The following is a 17,278-nucleotide window of genomic DNA, read 5'->3' as shown; positions in this document are numbered from 1 at the left end:
GGATATGGCGAGGCGCATGGGCGAGTAACGCATGTACACAATTCTGCAACTCTCTAAACTATAACAGTAGAGTTAGGGAAGGTTTTTGTTGTGAGTTGTATATGTTTGTACATATTCTATAATTAATAATAAAAAAGAGAGTTAGGGAAGATCTGTGAAAGCTTGTGCTGCCGCTCTGCACATCTGTTGAACCAAGCTGTTTTTTTATTTTTAGCAAAATTCCCTGATCATTTTAGTCTGATCAGTTTGAGCAGCACATTTTAGCTCTGATTTCTTTATGAATCTGTCATAATGCAATGCAGCTTTGCAAGAGGAAGTTACTGAAGGATGGAGCCATATAAGAGGACAGTTATAGTACAGGCCATTACCTGTATTTCTGCAATGATTACTCTTAAGATGTTCAAAAAGACTAAGTAATCATTCACAGTGCAGTAGCCTGCAAAAATAAGTGAACCCACAAATGCATAATGCGATGTAAAGGTCCATCTACAAATGCTAATTAGAGAGTTTCGATAAAAAAACCCCTCTAAATAAACACACACAACGGCTGGTTAATGATACCTTGATCCCAACAACTTTCATAGGAACTTACGGTATAGAAGGTTTTATTTATTTTTTTAAATGTTTTAAGTGCTGAATTTTTACTGTTGTTAATATTAGTACATTAAGTTGTAATGCATACATAATGCATACTCTTTTAAAGAAAATAAATAACTAAAAATGTTACAAACATTGTTTACTTAAATATTAATTTAACTATATACAACTGTAGGGCTAACATTTAACCAAATGGGGAAAATCCATTTTAAAACATAATAATAATGATGATGATAATAATAATAATAATAATAAATATAGCTGCGAGCAGCGATTACGGGCCCAAGCCGGTGGCACCGCAACCCCGGTGCCTTTAGTTACCTAAAGGCACCGGGGTGGCGGTACCGCCGGCTTTGGCCCTCCATCGCTGCTCGCAGCTATATTTATATATATATATATATATATATATATATATATATATATATATATATATATATATATATATATACATATACATACATACATACATACACACACATACATATATATGTGTATATATATATATATATATATATATATATATATTATTGTTCAAAAGTTTGGGGTCAGTAAGATTTTTAATGTTTTTAGGAGAAGTCTCTTCTGCTCACCAAGGCTGCATTTATTGATTAAAGATACAAACAAAAACAGTAATATTGTGAAATATTATTCCAATTTAAAACAGCTGTTTTCAATTTTAAAATATTTTACACAGTAATTCATTTCTGTGATCAAAGTTGAGTTTTCAGCATCATTACTCCAGTCTTCAGTGTCACATGATCCTTCAGAAATCATACTAATATGATGATTGATGCTCAATAAATATTCATTATTATTTTCAATGTTGAAAACAGTTGTGTACAGATTTTTTTTTTTCAAAATGCTTTGATGAATGTAAAGTTCAACAGAACAGCATATATTTCAAATATATATATTTTTAACATTATAAATGTCTTTACTGTAACTGTTGATCAGTTTAACTCATCCTTCATAAATAAAAGTACTGATTTATTTTATTTCTTTCCCCCAAAAATAAAATTAATTATTACTAACCACAAACTTTTGAGCGGTAGTGTTTAACGTTACAAAAGCTTTAGATTTCAGATAAATGCTGTTCTTTTGAACTTTCTATTCATCAAAGACTGTACACAACTGTTTTCGACATTTAAAATAATAATGAATGTTTCTTGAGTATCAATCATCATATTAGAATAATTTCTAAAGGATCATGTGACAGTGACGACTGGAGTAATGATGCTGAAAACTCAGCTTTGATCACAGGAATAAATAACAGTTTAAAATATATTAAAATAGAAAGCAGCTGTTTTAAATTGGAATACTATTTTACAATATTACTGTTTTTGTTTGTATTTTTAATCAAATAAATGCAGCCTTGGTGAGCAGAAGAAACTTCTCTGTTATGTGCGCGCCACAGACTGCACGCACGTCCGCTTAGAGTTCCGCCTTTTGCCTTCCGTCAATATTACGTTATTAGAAAAATATTTTTTTACAGAATCGATTTTTTGACATTTGTGAATCGATTCAGAATCGTCCACGTCCGCATCGCGATGCATCTAAGAATCAATTTTTTCTCCCACCCCTAGATTTCATACAACAGGTTAATAAACAGTTACAATTAAGTCACTTACATTTTAGATGCAATGTTGACTGTTTTTGTTCTGTTTCAGCAGCGAAAATAGTTAAACAAAGATCACGGCGGAGCCATCACGCATCACATGTTTTCTCATAACTGAACGATTCAGCATTTTTAACGAATCGGTTGACTCAAAGATTGAATGATCAATCCATAAACATCTGTCTTAATCATGATCGACTCATTCGAACGAATCGTTTGAACGAATGAATCAATGACTCGCTTATTAAGATGGATGCCTGGCGACACCTAATGGCGGTTTAGTGTTGTTTAAAAGCATCATTCTTTCCCACATGTGTGTGATTTGTGTGTGCAACATTATCATTATTTTTCTTTCACTATTATATTAGCGATTTAAAAGCACCCACTCGTGTCTCACGTCGATTAACCGGTGGGAAAATATCCTCAGACACATACCTAATAAATGTATATTTAAATACAATATTGGCCTACCTGGTAAAAAGTTTTATATACTATTTTGATGTCATTTTGGACACAAGAGGGCAGTATAGCCCTATGTTTGCTTTTTTGTTGAACCAAATAGCACTAAATAGCCTGTTTTTAACTTTTTCATTCTTCTTGAATTGCAAAAACAGAATAAAATGGGTTTAGTTGTGATATTTGTATACTTTTATATAGAAATAAATGGTATATAATTACATTTTTAGAAGATTTTTACTTTAATCCCTCGCCATAGCAAAACCGTTTGAGATATTTATTATCCATTCACAATTTAGCATATTTAATGTAGTTTCATCATGTTGAAAAACTTTGGTACGAATAAAATAAATAGTTTAAGAGGAGTGGCTAAAAATTCAGAGGCTGATTTTGCAAAAAAATTCACATTCAGACCAAAATATCTGACTTCCTGATGGCCAGAGCTATTGAATGTAAATTAGAAAGTTGTCCGGCTTGATGAGAACAATATACAAACTATTTTTTCTTTACTGTAGTTAAAAGTAACCCCCCCACTTTTGTCAAAAGCATGTTGAAAGGGACACACTTCCTGCTGCCAGTTGGTGGCGCTATAACTTTGACTCACAATAGCTACATCCATGTGATCGGCCTCTTACAACGAACACACTGCTGAAGTTTCATCAAGATCAGTTAATGTATGCAGAAGTTATAACACACTTCCTGTTTAATTTTTTCGCCATAAATTTGTTTCCTCGCCACGGCCAAACCGTTCGAGATATCAAAAGTCCGTCCGCAATTTAGCATCCTCAATGTCTTGACTTCATGCACACCGAGTTTGGAGGCGAATCGATGAATTCCCTAGGAGGAGTACATTAAATTCCACAGCATGCGTTTCCAAACAACGCTAAATAGCCAACTTCCTGTTTGGCTGGCGTAAAACTTAGAGCACGAAAGTTGTTCGGCCCGATGAGATCTATATGTGTACCGAGTTTCATATCATTACATGCAAGTGTGTTTGATTTATGGACAAGTGTTCGGATCCCGTTCCAGGGGGCGCTGTTGAGCCCCGCTGCCACGCCCGGGTACCAGCTTCAGCCCGGCCCTGATGGCCGCAGGTTCTGACCTGTGTGCAAAGTTTCAAGAGTTTTCGAGCACGTTAAGGGCCCCAAAAGCCCCTCAAACCTTGAAACACACTGAAATCAATTGGAAATTCCCTCCCACCCCTCACACACACAGAGACAGAGAGAGAGAGAGAGAAAATTCTCCAAAAAAATCACATTCAAACCAAAATATCTGACTTCCTGTTGCTCTCAGCTAATAAGTGTGAATTAGAAAGTTGTCCGGTTTAATGAGAACAATATACATAGCGAGTTTAGTGACTCTATGTAAAACTAAGCCCCCATTTTTGACTAAAGGTGGCGCTACTGAGCCCCTCACCACGCCCGTTTCTGAAACTTTGCACATGTCTACTGGATAATAAATGTGATGTGTCTGTCGAGTTTCATGCAATTTCAAGTATGTTAAGAGTCTCAAAAGCATCAAAAAAGAATATTAAAGTTTGATGCGTTGCCACGGCAACAGTATCTAAGATATAAATAATCCTTACACAGGTCTACATCTGCCGTGTGTCTACATTGTACACCTAAAGTCTGAAGCAAATCGGGTAAAAATAAGAGGGTGATTTCAAAGCATTTTGAAAGTGACATATTCCTGCTGCCAGTTGGTGGCGCTATAACTTTGACTCACAATAGTCACATCCATGTGATCGGCCTCTTACCACGAACACACTGCTGAAGTTTCATCAAGATCAGTTAATGTATGCAGAAGTTCTAACACACTTCCTGTTTCCATTATTCGCCATAAATTCGTTTCCTCGCCACGGCCAAACCGTTTGAGATATCAAAAATCCGTCCGCAATTTAGCATCCTCAATGTCTTGACTTCATTCCCACCGAGTTTGGTGGCGATCGGGTGAATTCCCTAGGAGAAGTGTTTCAAATACCAGACCATGCGTTTCCAAACAACCCATAATAGCCGACTTCCTGTTGGGCTTGCGTAAAACTTAGAGCACGAAAGTTGTTCGGCCCGATGAGATCTACATGTGTACCGAGTTTCATATTATTACATGCAAGCGTGTTTGATTTATGGACACGTGTTCGGATCCCGTTCCAGGGGGCGCTGTCGAGCCCCCCTGCCACGCCCGGGTACCAGCTTCAGCCCGGCCCTGATGGCCGCGGGTTCTGACCTGTGTGCAAAGTTTCAAGAGTTTTCGAGCATGTTAAGGGCCCCAAAAGTGCCCGAAAGGTTGACAAAATAATAATAATAATAATAAATATAGCTGCGAGCAGCGATTACGGGCCCAAGCCGGTGGCACCGCAACCCCGGTGCCTTTAGTTACCTAAAGGCACCGGGGTGGCGGTACCGCCGGCTTTGGCCCTCCATCGCTGCTCGCAGCTATATTTATATATATATATATATATATATATATATACATACATACACACACATACATATATATGTATATATATATATATATATATATATTATTGTTCAAAAGTTTGGGGTCAGTAAGATTTTTAATGTTTTTAGGAGAAGTCTCTTCTGCTCACCAAGGCTGCATTTATTGATTAAAAATACAAACAAAAACAGTAATATTGTGAAATATTATTCCAATTTAAAACAGCTGTTTTCAATTTTAAAATATTTTACATAGTAATTCATTTCTGTGATCAAAGTTGAGTTTTCAGCATCATTACTCCAGTCTTCAGTGTCACATGACCCTTCAGAAATCATACTAATATGATGATTGATGCTCAATAAATATTCATTATTATTTTCAATGTTGAAAACAGTTGTGTACAGATTTTTTTTTTCCAAAATGCTTTGATGAATGTAAAGTTCAAAAGAACAGCATATATTTCAAATATATATATTTTTAACATTATAAATGTCTTTACTGTAACTGTTGATCAGTTTAACTCATCCTTCATAAATAAAAGTACTGATTTATTTTATTTCTTTCCCCCAAAAATAAAATTTTAATTATTACTAACCACAAACTTTTGAGCGGTAGTGTTTAACGTTACAAAAGCTTTAGATTTCAGATAAATGCTGTTCTTTTGAACTTTCTATTCATCAAAGACTGTACACAACTGTTTTCGACATTTAAAATAATAATGAATGTTTCTTGAGCATCAATCATCATATTAGAATAATTTCTGAAGGAGCATGTGACAGTGACGACTGGAGTAATGATGGTGAAAACTCAGCTTTGATCACAGGAATAAATAACAGTTTAAAATATATTAAAATAGAAAGTGCGCTGTTTTAAATTGGAATCATATTTTACAATATTACTGTTTTTGTTTGTATTTTTAATCAAATAAATGCAGCCTTGGTGAGCAGAAGAAACTTCTCTGTTATGTGCGCGCCACAGACTGCACGCACGTCCGCTTAGAGTTCCGCCTTTTGCCTTCCGTCAATATTACGTTATTAGAAAAATATTTTTTTAGAGAATCGATTTTTTGACATTTGTGAATCGATTCAGAATCGTCCACGTCCACATCGCGATGCATCTAAGAATACATTTTTTCTCCCACCCCTAGATTTCATACAACAGGTTAATAAACAGTTACAATTAAGTCACTTACATTTTAGATGCAATGGGCGACGACATATCAAAGATTGAATGATCAATCCATAAACATCTGTCTTAATCATGATCGACTCATTCGAACGAATCGTTTGAACGAATGAATCAATGACTCGCTTATTAAGATGGATGCCTGGCGACACCTAATGGCGGTTTAGTGTTGTTTAAAAGCATCATTCTTTCCCACATGTGTGTGATTTGTGTGTGCAACATTATCATTATTTTTCTTTCACTATTATATTAGCGATTTAAAAGCACCCACTCGTGTCACACGTCGATTAACCGGTGGGAAAATATCCTCAGACACATACCTAATAAATGTATATTTAAATACAATATTGGCCTACCTGGTAAAAAGTTTTATATACTATTTTGATGTCCTTTTGGACACAAGAGGGCAGTATAGCCCTATGTTTGCTTTTTTGTTGAACCAAATAGCACTAAATAGCCTTTTTTTAACTTTTTCATTCTTCTTGAATTGCAAAAACAGAATAAAATGGGTTTAGTTGTGATATTTGTATACTTTTATATAGAAATAAATGGTATATAATTACATTTTTAGAAGATTTTTACTTTAATCCCTCGCCATAGCAAAACCGTTTGAGATATTTATTATCCATTCACAATTTAGCATATTTAATGTAGTTTCATCATGTTGAAAAAGTTTGGTACGAATAAAATAAATAGTTTAAGAGGAGTGGCTAAAAATTCAGAGGCTGATTTTGCAAAAAAATTCACATTCAGACCAAAATATCTGACTTCCTGATGGCCAGAGCTATTGAATGTAAATTAGAAAGTTGTCCGGCTTGATGAGAACAATATACAAACTATTTTTTCTTTACTGTAGTTAAAAGTAACCCCCCCACTTTTGTCAAAAGCATGTTGAAATTGACACACTTCCTGCTGCCAGTTGGTGGCGCTATAACTTTGACTCACAATAGCTACATCCATCTGATCGGCCTCTTACCACGAACACACTGCTGAAGTTTCATCAAGATCAGTTAATGTATGCAGAAGTTATTCCACTTCCGTGTTTCTCTTTTCTCGCCATAAATTCGATTCCTCGCCACAGCCAAACCGTTCGAGATATCAAAAATCCGTCCGCAATTTAGCATCCTCAAAGTCTTGACTACATGCACACCGAGTTTGAAGGGGACACGGTGAATTTTCTAGGAGGAGTATTTCACATTCCACAGCAAGCGTTTTCCAAACAACCCATAATAGCCGACTTCCTGTTGGGCTGGCGTAAAACTTGACGGGGGTAAAGTTGTTCGGCCCGATGAGATCTATATGTGTACCGAGTTTCATATTAATTCATGCGAGCGTGTTTGATATATGGATCAAGTTTTTGAACCCCGTTCAAGGGGGCGCTGTTGAGCCCCCCAGCCACGCCCGGGTACCAGCTTCAGCCCGGCCCTGATGGCCGTGGGTTCTGACCTGTGTGCAAAGTTTCAAGAGTTTTTGAGCATGTTAAGGACCCCAAAAGCCCCTGAAACCTTGATTAACAATATAAAAGCAATAGTCAAATCCCCCCCCTCCCCTCACACACACACAGACACAGAGAGAGGGAGAGAAAATTCTTCAGAAAATCCACATTCAAACCAAAATATCTCTCTTCCTGTTGGTCGGAGATGGTTAATGTCAATTAGAAAGTTGTCCGTCTTGATGAGAACAATACACATACCAAGTTTTGTTGCTGTTGATAAAACTAACCGCCCCATTTATGACTAAAGGTGGCGCTACTGAGCCCCTCACCACGCCCGTTTCTGAAACTTTGCACATGTCTACGGGCTAATAAATGTGATGTGTCTGTCGAGTTTCATCCAATTTCAAGCATCTTAAGAGTCTCAAAAGCATCCAAAAAGAAAATTAAAGTTTGATGCGTTGCCACGGCAACAGTATCTAAGATATCAATAATCCTTTCACAGGTCTACATCTGCCGTGTGTTTACATTATACAGATAAAGTTTGAAGCAAATCGGGTAAAAATAAGAGGGTGATTTCAAAGCATTTTGAAAGTGACACACTTCTTGCTGCCAGTAGGTGGCGCTATAATTTTGACTCACAATAGTCACATCAATGTGATCAGCCTCTGACCACGAACACACTGCTGAAGTTTTATCAAGATCCGTCAATGTATGCAGAAGTTATAATACACTTCCTGTGTCCCATTATTCGCCATAAATTCGTTTCCTCGCCACAGCCAAACCGTTCGAGATATCAAAAATCCCCTGGCAATTTTTCATCCTCAATGTCTTGACTTCATGCACACAGAGTTTGGTGCTGACCGGGTGAATTCCCTAAGAGAAGTGTTTCAAATTCCTAAGCATGCGTTTCCAAACAACCCTAAATAGTCGACTTCCTGTTGGGCTGGCGTAAAACTTAGAGCATGAAAGTTGTGCGGCCCGATGAGATCTATATGTGTACCGAGTTTCATATTATTACATGCAAGCGTGTTTGATTTATGGACCAAGTTTTCGGACCCTGTTCCAGGGGGCGCTGTCGAGCCCCCCTGCCACGCCCGGGTACCAGCTTCAGCCCGGCCCTGATGGCCGCGGGTTCTGACTCGTGTGCAAAGTTTCAAGAGTTTTTGAGCATGTTAAGGGCCCCAAAAATGCCTAAATAGTCGTAAGAAAAATAATAATAAATATAGCTGCGAGCAGCGATTACGGGCCCAAGCCGGTGGCACCGCAACCCCGGTGCCTTTAGTTACCTAAAGGCACCGGGGATGGCGGTGCCACCGGCTTTGGCCCTCCATCGCTGCTCGCAGCTATATATATATATATATATATATATATATATATATATATATATATATATACATACACACACACACACACACACACACATATATATATATATATATATATATATATGTGTGTGTGTGTGTGTGTGTGTGTGTATATAAATATATATAAGACAGAAAATATTACTTGTCTTACCTTATTCTGATTTTATGATACACTCAAAATATTCCACAACAAATCCTTTAAATTTAATGTAAAAATAAAAACGAAAGTAAGCAGTGTTGGTCTCACGTAACCCTCTCATTAGAATCAAAATGTTTCAATTTTTGCGATGTATTTGGATGCTAAACTATTCTTTATTATAGGCTTTGTACTTCACTCGTGTTCCAATATCGATGGAAAAAATCATCCTCTTCACACGCGCAAAAATGTTCTTGGAAACATCACAGTGGAGCTCTGCTTACTGTGAATGGTACAGATTGTACTACTGACTATTTAAACAGAGCAGTGTAATTCGTTTATGTTAGGTTGACTATTTTTATTATTATATTGTATTAGGGCTATAATGAATGTAAAGATTGCAATTCTGGAATGTGTGTGTGACGCGGTTGCGGTTGAACAGTGGACACAAAAACATAAATAAAATGTTTTAGTTAATTCCTACATCCATAGGAATACATTGAAAATGCTCGCTCTACTCCGCACCATTATCAATGTCTGTGCGGACGTCTGTATTTTACTAGTATATAGTATACTATAGTTAGCGATTTAAAAGCCCTCAGCGGTGTCACATGTCGATTAACCGGTGGGAAAATTTTATCACAGTCACATCCCTAATATATTTATATATAAATTCAATAGGCCTACCTGAAAGAGAATTTTACTTGCCCGACCAAAGTATAGCCTGATTAGAACGTCAATAACAAAAAAATAACTTGGGAATCACTAAAACGAGAGATTATTCTAATTTCATTACATTCATTTTAAGTTGCAATCAGCAGTTAATAATAAATGTATTACTGATCAATGGTAACAAGGTTGCACTGCTGAGGCTCATGCTGCTTCTCCAGGAGAATTGTAAACCAATGAGCGCAGCACACAAAAAAGCAACCCAGTTAACAACATACTGACTATAAAAATTACAAATATGGAGTTTTTATATATTTTATAACATATGATAGAGTTAAGCAACCTCACTTGACGAGTAGGCAACTATTTCCTGAATACAATCACGATTGAAACTGTGACATTGATTTCATACAACAGGTTAATAAACAGTTACAATTAAGTCACTTACATTTTAGATGCAATATTGACTGTTTTTGTTCTGTTTCAGCAGCAAAAATAGTTAAACAAAGATCACAGCAACTTGTTTTCTCATTACTGAATGATTCAGCATTTTGAAACGAATCGCTTGACTCAAAGATTCAATGGTCAATCCATAAACATCTGTCTCAATCATGAATGACTCAGTCATTGGAATGAATCGTTTGAACGAATGAATCAATGACTCGCTCATTAAGATGGTCGCCTGGCGACACCTAACGGCGGTTTAGTGTTATGTTTAAAAGTATCATTCTTTCCAACGTGCACCATTATCAATGTCCGTGCGGACGTCCGTTTTTTTACTTTCACTTTTATATTAGCGATTTAAAAGCACCCGCTCGTGTCACACGTCGCTTAACCGATGGGAAAATATCCTCACAGTCATATACCTAATAAATTTATATTTAAATACAATAGGCCTACCTAGTAAAACGTTTTATATACTATTTTGATATCCTTTTGGACACAAGAGGGCAGTATAGCCCTATGTTTGCTTTTTTGTTGAAACAAATAGCACTAAATAGCCTGTTTTTAACTTTTTCATACTTTTTGAATTGCAAAAACAGAATAAAATAGGTTTAGTTCTAATATTTGTATAATTTTATATAAAAATAAATGGTGTATAATTAAATTTTAAGAATATATGAGATGTTTTCTGATTCCTTTTTTGACATTATTTTAATCCCTCGCCATGTCAAAACCGTTTGAAATATTTAATATCCGTTCACAATTTAGCATCTTTAATGTATTTTCATCATGTTGAAAAAGTTTGATGTGAATAAATAAACCACTTAGCAGGAGTGGGTAAAAATTCAGAGGCTGAATTTGCAAATAAATCCACATTCAAACCAAAATATCTGACTTTCTTTTGTTCAGAGCTAATAACTGTATATTAGAAAGTTGTCCGGCTCGATGAGACCAATGTACGTACTGATTTTTAAAACTGTGGGTAAAACTAACCCCCCCACTTTTGTCAAAAGCATTTTGAAAGTGACACACTTCCTGCTGCCAGTTGGTGGCGCTATAACTTTGACTCACAATAGTTACATCCATCTGATCGGCCTCTTACCACGAACACACTGGTGAAGTTTCATCAAGATCCGTTAATGTATGCAGAAGTTATACCACTTCGTGTTTCTCTTTTCTCGCCATAAATTCGTTTCCTCGCCACGGCCAAACCGTTCGAGATATCAAAAATCCGTCCGCAATTTAGAATCCTCAATGTCCTGACTTCATGCACACCGAGTTTGGTGGGGATTGGATGAATTCTCTAGGAGGAGTACTTCGCATTCCACAGCAAGCGTTCTCCAAACAACCCATAATTGCCGACTTCCTGTTGGGCTGGCGTAAAACTTAGAGCACGAAAGTTGTTCAGCCCGATGTGATCTATATGTGTACCGAGTTTCATATCATTACATGCAAGTGTGTTTGATTTATGGACAAGTGTTCGGATCCCGTTCCAGGGGGCGCTGTTGAGCCCCCCTGCCACGCCCGGGTACCAGCTTCAGCCCGGCCCTGATGGCCGCAGGTTCTGACCTGTGTGCAAAGTTTCAAGAGTTTTCGAGCACGTTAAGGGCCCCAAAAGCCCCTGAAACCTTGAAACACACTGAAATCAATTGGAAATTCCCTCCCACCCCTCACACACACAGAGACAGAGAGAGAGAGAGAGAGAAAATTCTCCAAAAAATCACATTCAAACCAAAATATCTGACTTCCTGTTGCTCTCAGCTAATAAGTGTGAATTAGAAAGTTGTCCGGTTTAATGAGAACAATATACATAGCGAGTTTAGTGACTCTATGTAAAACTAAGCCCCCATTTTTGACTAAAGGTGGCGCTACTGAGCCCCTCACCACGCCCGTTTCTGAAACTTTGCACATGTCTACTGGCTAATAAATGTGATGTGTCTGTCGAGTTTCATGCAATTTCAAGTATGTTAAGAGTCTCAAAAGCATCAAAAAAGAATATTAAAGTTTGATGCGTTGCCACGGCAACAGTATCTAAGATATCAATAAACCTTTCACAGGTCTACATCTGCCGTGTGTCCACATTATTCACATAAAGTTTGAAGCAAATCGGGTTAAAATAAGAGGGTGATTTCAAAGCATTTTGAAAGTGACACACTTCCTGCTGCCAGTTGGTGGCGCTATAACTTTGACTCACAATAGTCACATCAATGTGATCAGCCTCTGAGCAAGAACACTCTGCTGAAGTTTTATCAAGATCAGTCAATGTATGCAGAAGTTATAATACACTTCCTGTGTCCCATTATTCGCCATAAATTCGTTTCCTCGCCACAGCCAAACCGTTCGAGATATCAAAAATCCCCTGGCAATTTTTCATCCTCAATGTCTTGACTTCATGCACACCGAGTTTGGTGCTGACCGGGTGAATTCCCTAAGAGAAGTGTTTCAAATTCCTAAGCATGCATTTCCAAACAACCCTAAATAGTCGACTTCCTGTTGGGCTGGCGTAAAACTTAGAGCATGAAAGTTGTGCGGCCCGATGAGATCTATATGTGTTCCGAGTTTCATATTATTACATGCAAGCGTGTTTGATTTATGGACCAAGTTTTCGGACCCCGTTCCAGGGGGCGCTGTTGAGCCTCCCTGCCACGCCCGGGTACCAGCTTCAGCCCGGCCCTGATGGCCGCGGGTTCTGACTCGTGTGCAAAGTTTCAAGAGTTTTTGAGCATGTTAAGAGCCCCAAAAATGCCTGAATAGTCGTAAGAAAAATAATAATAATAAATATAGCTGCGAGCAGCGATTACGGGCCCAAGCCGGTGGCACCGCAACCCCGGTGCCTTTAGTTACCTAAAGGCACCGGGGTGGCGGTACCGCCGGCTTTGGCCCTCCATCGCTGCTCGCAGCTATATTTATACATATATATATATATATATATATATATATATACATACATACATACATACATACACACACATACATATATATGTATATATATATATATATATATATATATATATATATATATTATTGTTCAAAAGTTTGGGGTCAGTAAGATTTTTAATGTTTTTAGGAGAAGTCTCTTCTGCTCACCAAGGCTGCATTTATTGATTAAAAATACAAACAAAAACAGTAATATTGTGAAATATTATTCCAATTTAAAACAGCTGTTTTCAATTTTAAAATATTTTACATAGTAATTCATTTCTGTGATCAAAGTTGAGTTTTCAGCATCATTACTCCAGTCTTCAGTGTCACATGATCCTTCAGAAATCATACTAATATGATGATTGATGCTCAATAAATATTCATTATTATTTTCAATGTTGAAAACAGTTGTGTACAGATTTTTTTTTTTTCAAAATGCTTTGATGAATGTAAAGTTCAAAAGAACAGCATATATTTCAAATATATATATTTTTAACATTATAAATGTCTTTACTGTAACTGTTGATCAGTTTAACTCATCCTTCATAAATAAAAGTACTGATTTATTTTATTTCTTTCCCCCAAAAATAAAATTTTAATTATTACTAACCACAAACTTTTGAGCGGTAGTGTTTAACGTTACAAAAGCTTTAGATTTCAGATAAATGCTGTTCTTTTGAACTTTCTATTCATCAAAGACTGTACACAACTGTTTTCGACATTTAAAATAATAATGAATGTTTCTTGAGTATCAATCATCATATTAGAATAATTTCTAAAGGATCATGTGACAGTGACGACTGGAGTAATGATGCTGAAAACTCAGCTTTGATCACAGGAATAAATAACAGTTTAAAATATATTAAAATAGAAAGCAGCTGTTTTAAATTGGAATACTATTTTACAATATTACTGTTTTTGTTTGTATTTTTAATCAAATAAATGCAGCCTTGGTGAGCAGAAGAAACTTCTCTGTTATGTGCGCGCCACAGACTGCACGCACGTCCGCTTAGAGTTCCGCCTTTTGCCTTCCGTCAATATTACGTTGTTAGAAAAATATTTTTTTAGAGAATCGATTTTTTGACATTTGTGAATCGATTCAGAATCGTCCACGTCCGCATCGCGATGCATCTAAGAATCAATTTTTTCTCCCACCCTTAGATTTCATACAATAGGTTAATAAACAGTTACAATTAAGTCACTTACATTTTAGATGCAATGTTGACTGTTTTTGTTCTGTTTCAGCAGCGAAAATAGTTAAACAAAGATCACGGCAGAACCATCACGCATCACGTGTTTTCTCATAACTGAACGATTCAGCATTTTTAACGAATCGGTTGACTCAAAGATTGAATGATCAATCCATAAACATCTGTCTTAATCATGATCGACTCATTCGAACGAATCGTTTGAACGAATAAATCAATGACTCGCTTATTAAGATGGATGCCTGGTGACACCTAATGGCGGTTTAGTGTTGTTTAAAAGCATCATTCTTTCCCACATGTGTGTGATTTGTGTGTGCAACATTATCATTATTTTTCTTTCACTATTATATTAGCGATTTAAAAGCACCCACTCGTGTCACACGTCGATTAACCGGTGGGAAAATATCCTCAGACACATACCTAATAAATGTATATTTAAATACAATATTGGCCTACCTGGTAAAAAGTTTTATATACTATTTTGATGTCCTTTTGGACACAAGAGGGCAGTATAGCCCTATGTTTGCTTTTTTGTTGAACCAAATAGCACCAAATAGCCTGTTTTTAACTTTTTCATTCTTCTTGAATTGCAAAAACAGAATAAAATGGGTTTAGTTGTGATATTTGTATACTTTTATATAGAAATAAATGGTATATAATTACATTTTTAGAAGATTTTTACTTTAATCCCTCGCCATAGCAAAACCGTTTGAGATATTTATTATCCATTCACAATTTAGCATATTTAATGTAGTTTCATCATGTTGAAAAAGTTTGGTACGAATAAAATAAATAGTTTAAGAGGAGTGGCTAAAAATTCAGAGGCTGATTTTGCAAAAAAATTCACATTCAGACCAAAATATCTGACTTCCTGATGGCCAGAGCTATTGAATGTAAATTAGAAAGTTGTCCGGCTTGATGAGATCAATATAGAAACTATTTTTTCTTTACTGTAGTTAAAAGTAACCCCCCCACTTTTGTCAAAAGCATGTTGAAAGTGACACACTTCCTGCAGCCAGTTGGTGGCGCTATAACTTTGACTCACAATAGCTACATCCATCTGATCGGCCTCTTACCACGAACACACTGCTGAAGTTTCATCAAGATCAGTTAATGTATGCAGAAGTTATTCCACTTCCGTGTTTCTCTTTTCTCGCCATAAATTCGATTCCTCGCCACAGCCAAACCGTTCGAGATATCAAAAATCCGTCCGCAATTTAGCATCCTCAAAGTCTTGACTACATGCACACCGAGTTTGAAGGGGACACGGTGAATTTTCTAGGAGGAGTATTTCACATTCCACAGCAAGCGTTTTCCAAACAACCCATAATAGCCGACTTCCTGTTGGGCTGGCGTAAAACTTGACCGGGGTAAAGTTGTTCGGCCCGATAAGATCTATATGTGTACCGAGTTTCATATTAATTCATGCGAGCGTGTTTGATATATGGATCAAGTTTTAGAACCCCGTTCAAGGGGGCGCTGTTGAGCCCCCCAGCCACGCCCGGGTACCAGCTTCAGCCCGGCCCTGATGGCCGTGGGTTCTGACCTGTGTGCAAAGTTTCAAGAGTTTTTGAGCACGTTAAGGACCCCAAAAGCCCCTGAAACCTTGATTAACAATATAAAAGCAATAGTCAAATCCCCCCCTCCCCTCACACACACACAGACACAGAGAGAGGGAGAGAAAATTCTTCAGAAAATCCACATTCAAACCAAAATATCTCTCTTCCTGTTGGTCGGAGATGGTTCATGTAAATTAGAAAGTTGTCCGTCTTGATGAGAACAATACACATACCAAGTTTTGTGATTCTAGGAAAAACTAAGCCCCCATTTTTGACTAAAGGTGGCGCTACTGAGCCATTCCACCACGCCCGTTTCTGAAACTTTGCACATGTCTACTGGCTAATAAATGTGATGTGTCTGTTGAGTTTCATGCAATTTCAAGTATGTTAAGAGTCTCAAAAGCATCAAAAAAGAATATTAAAGTTTGATGCGTTGCCACGGCAACAGTATCTAAGATATCAATAATCCTTTCACAGGTTTACATCTGCCGTGTGTCTACATTGTACACATAAAGTTTGAAGCAAATCGGGTAAAAATAAGACACTGATTTCAAAGCATTTTGAAAGTGATGTACTTCCTGCTGCCTGTTGGTGGCGCTATAACTTTGACTCACAATAGTCACATCTGTGCGATCGGCCTCTTACAACAAACACACTGCTGAAGTTTCATCAAGATCAGTTAATGTATGCAGAAGTTATAACACACTTCCTGTTTCATTTTTTCGCCATAAATTTGTTTCCTCGCCACGGCCAAACCGTTTGAGATATCAAAAATCCGTCCGCAATTTAGCATCCTCAATGTCTTGACTTCATGCACACCGAGTTTGGAGGCGAATCGATGAATTCCCTAGGAGGAGTACATTAAATTCCACAGCATGCGTTTCCAAACAACGCTAAATAGCCAACTTCCTGTTTGGCTGGCGTAAAACTTAGAGCACGAAAGTTGTTCGGCCCGATGAGATCTACATGTGTACCGAGTTTCATATTATTACATGCAAGCGTGTTTGATTTATGGACAAGTGTTCGGATCCCGTTCCAGGGGGCGCTGTCGAGCCCCCCTGCCACGCCCGGGTACCAGCTTCAGTCCGGCCCTGATGGCCGCGGGTTCTGACGTGTGTGCAAAATTTCAAGAGTTTTCGAGCATGTTAAGAGCCCCAAAAGTGCCCGAAAGGTTGACAAAATAATAATAATAATAATAATAATAATAATAAATAATCCTACCGGAAACAATAGGGCCTTCGCCCTTTCAGGG

The sequence above is a fragment of the Rutilus rutilus genome, assembly GCF_951802725.1.
Source record: "Rutilus rutilus genome assembly, chromosome: 3".
NCBI lineage: Eukaryota > Metazoa > Chordata > Actinopteri > Cypriniformes > Leuciscidae > Rutilus > Rutilus rutilus.
This window is presented reverse-complemented; position numbering follows the sequence as displayed.